Source organism: Nelumbo nucifera, chromosome 1 (assembly GCF_055504915.1).
Source record: "Nelumbo nucifera cultivar China Antique chromosome 1, China Antique-T2T, whole genome shotgun sequence".
NCBI classification, from domain to species: domain Eukaryota; kingdom Viridiplantae; phylum Streptophyta; class Magnoliopsida; order Proteales; family Nelumbonaceae; genus Nelumbo; species Nelumbo nucifera.
Genome location: NC_142649.1, coordinates 167795488 through 167799191, shown reverse-complemented (window position 1 = coordinate 167799191; position 3704 = coordinate 167795488). Strand labels below are relative to the sequence as shown.

General features: G+C 40.6%; 1 long non-coding RNA gene across 1 annotated transcript; it reads right to left on the bottom strand.

The window, feature by feature from the left end:
* Positions 1-1656: 1656 nt before the first annotated feature.
* On the bottom strand, positions 1657-2470 carry LOC148804131 (uncharacterized). Its single transcript, XR_016084713.1, has 2 exons — positions 2239-2470; positions 1657-2154 (listed from the first exon to the last, which is right to left on the bottom strand). It is a non-coding gene; the product is annotated as an uncharacterized LOC148804131 (long non-coding RNA).
* Between the last annotated feature and the right edge of the window lie 1234 nt (positions 2471-3704).

The window sequence follows — 3704 nt, the reverse complement described above, 5'->3', positions numbered from 1 at the left end:
TTGTATAACTCCCAAATTTCACCTTTCCCCTTAAAGAGAGACGACAATTACATCTTCACCAAATTTCACCTTTTACAGACGACAGTTACATCTTCACGAAAGCCAATGTGGGGGAAGGGTCTAAGATTCTGGAGGCAATCCGTTTATATATACAGTGGTTTCATTGGACAACAGGTGAACCTAAACAAATAAGAAGTCTTCTTTAATTCCAATGTGCATGATAAAATCTAAAAAATATTTGCAAAAAGAAAGTTTTTGAACCAAGCAAAGAGATTCTGATAAAGGCAATTTTAATTGCAATACTGGCATACTACATGTCTTGTTTTCATCTCCCGTTGAGTATTTGTGAGAAGCTCAAAAAGATCCAGAGAGATTTTTTTGGTGGGGTAAGGATGATGGTAGCAAGGGAGTTAGTTGGAGTCAAATGAGCAAAATTAAGCTAACTGGAGGACTAGGTTTCAGGGATTCAGGAGAAGACAGTTTGTGGGCAAGAGTCATTAGAGCAAAATATATAAAAAAACAAGTCCTTCCTCAGTGTCAGTGATGAGTTGCCCAAGTCAGGCTCTTGGGGTTGGAAGAGCATTTAAGTAGGAAGAGAGGTTATAAAGGAGGGTTCCTTTTGGTCTATTGGCTTAGGTAGTAACCTTGCTATTTGGAACCCCTGGATCCCAGGGTTACCGGATTTCAAAGTGGTAGGCCCCCACCCGGGTAACCAATTGGAGGGTGAATCCAGTGAACCCGTCGGTTCATGGAAAGCATGCACCCTCCAATGGGAGGCGTGCACGTCAACCTTTTTGAATCCAACAATTCCGTTAACGTTAAGTTTGGTTCACACTCCTGTTAAGCGAGTCAATCCAGTTCAACTGGTTAGAAAAAAACAAAATCATCGAAAACAAGTCTTTTTGCCTCTCCTTCGTTCGAATTCCCCTTTCTTTCATTTTCATTTTCACGCGAGCCCTGGCCCGAGAGCAAGAGACCACCGATGACAATTTCGCCAAGCTCTGACGACGTAGAGTCAATTGGCAGTAAGCATTTATTCTTTTGCTTCCCCTTCCAACCCTGTTATTCCTCTTCCTTAATATCTTCCTCCTTCCTCTTCTTCTAGCAGGAGACTACCTGTGGCGATTTCACTGTTTCACCAAGTTCCCACCTTCAACTTCATGATTCTCATTGTAGAGAATATCCTTTAAGAGCTATGATTCATATGGCTCGGTTTTCTCCCACCTTTTGTGTATACAGTTAAATTTAACCGTCACGGCTATTGTATAGGTACCCCCGGAAGATCAAAAAAAGGTTTCCACGCTTATCATACTAGTTCTTCATTTACATTGGCTACCAAGTTTTCTCGATATTACAGTTGGTTGTTTGTGAAAAATGAATATAAGTTACTGTTCAATGCACAAGATAGACAATAAATAACAGAGCACACTTTACTACTACTATTCACATTGCATAAATTTAGTTCAATAAAAATCAAACATCAATCCATTTTTTGTGGTTTTTAAAAAAATATCCAATTTTGTGGATCCGATCCCCATCTCAGATTCTAAAACTGGTAATCAATTATAGATAACACAGAAGTAGGCCATGGAACTTGAACCACAACCATGGTTCCTCGAACGTAAATGGCACCCTTTCACAATCAATTAAACAAACTTTTGGGTTTTTTTTTTTTTTATGCAAACAACCTCATCTCTCCGGTTCCCCTCACTCCAATTCAAACCGAACTTGTCTCGTCATCCTACTACAATGATTGAATGGCACCATTGGTATTAAGCATGTTGACTAATCCAATAGGAGCAAATTGGATTTTGCTCGATAATAACTTCATCGGAGAAACTGTAAGAAGCTCAAAATTAAAAGGCTCCAATGAAATCTCCATATGTTCCCATGACTTCAAGGGCATCAACTTCTTCGCTTGGAACATATAAACAACAAACACTTGTACCCCTTCAATGGAAATCGGGTTCTTTCCGTTTTCCATTCAATATTGTTTGGGTTCGTCGTAGCCAATACAACACGCGAAAACTCGGAGGCACAATTGTTTCTTCGAGCTTGACAGCACCAACCTTGCGCTAGGTGACATGCCATTAGAATTGGAAGGCAATCGCTGTTGGAGCTTGGTGAAACAATGAAATCACTACCGCTGGTCTCCTGCCAAAAGAAGATATTAACGAAGATGAATAACAAGGTTGAAAGAGAAAGGAGAAGAAAAGATGTTTACGGCCGGTTGACTACATGCTGCTAGAGTTCGGTGCAATAGTGAAATCGAAATCGCAGCCGGTGGTTTGTTGCTAGAAGAAGAGAAAGGAAGAAGATATTAACAAAGACGAATAATAGGGTAGAAAGGAGAATGAGAAGAAGGGATTCGGCTTATTCTTATCGCCAGTTGGCTCCATGTCGTCAGAGCTTGGTGAAATCGTTGCCGGTGGTCTCTTGCTCTTGGGTTAGGGTTTAGATGAAAATGAAAATGGGGGAAGGGGAATTCAAACAAATGAGAGGAAAAACGGCTTTTTATTGGTGGTTTTGTCTCTTTCCAACCGGTTGAACCGGATTGACTCACTTAACGGAAGCATGAATCGAATTTAACAATGACGGAATTGTTAAATTTGAAAAGGGCAACGTGCATGCCTCCCATTGGAGGGTACACGCTCCCCGTGAACCGACATCTTCCCTGGATTCGAGCTGGTAAACCCACAGAATGGAATGTGGGTCTCCTCAACTTCATTTTTATTCCCTCGATTGCTCCTGTAAAGTTGCCAAACACTGTTGGTTTCGGGGGCTTATTGGTAAGTTTTCCCAAGAGATATAAGGAAACCTTTATAAATCTTGTATTGGTTTCCTTATATTTCCCTACCTTTTCCTTCAAATCAAACATAAAATGTAAGGAAAGGAAGGGAAAGGTAGAGAAGGAAACCATTACAAGGGTTGTAAAGGTTTCTCTACCTTTTCTTTCCTTTCCTTTCCCTATCTTTTCCTTCAAACCGAACATATAGTTAAGGATTGGCTAGCTAGCTGGTTCTCACTCTGTAATTCCCAAAAGGACAGGAAATGTTTTTGAAATCGTACTCAGCCTTACTATTATGGAATATTTGGATACATAGGAATGATGTGGTTTTTAAAGGTATAAAGCCTGATCCAATTTCTATTATTGACAGAGTAAAGATTTAGAATCTCAGAAGGCAGCAGCTATGTCATCACCAACATGGCCCCCTTCTAGTAGGGATCATGAAGTCTCCTCTTTTTGGTGTCCCCCTCAAGAAAACTGGTTCAAATAAAATGTGGATGGGGCTTTTTGTAATAGCCGGAAAGCTGCTATTGGTGTGGTGGTAAGGGACTCACAGGGGTCTGTTTTTGCAGTAAATTGCAAGCCTGTTAATGGTTGCTCTCCTCAACAAGTTGAAGCTACAGCTCTATAGGAAGGCTTGGTTTTTGCAAAATCTCTAAAGCTGTCGAATGTAGTGGAGGAGAGTGATAGTAAACTGCTGTTAAATTGCCTAATTCGTTTGGGTGAAGGAAGCCCAGCTGAGGTTTCTTTTCAACTCTTAGACTGCCTGCAAGTAGCCCAAAGCTTGAATGTAATCTTCACTTTCAAGTGTCTCATGCATACTGCAGCTTATCATGGTTTGTCTCAGAGTTTCTGTAGCAAACTCTGTCCTAAAGGACCTTTCTCTTTGTTGTTTATCTTGACTGTGGCTTTTCTT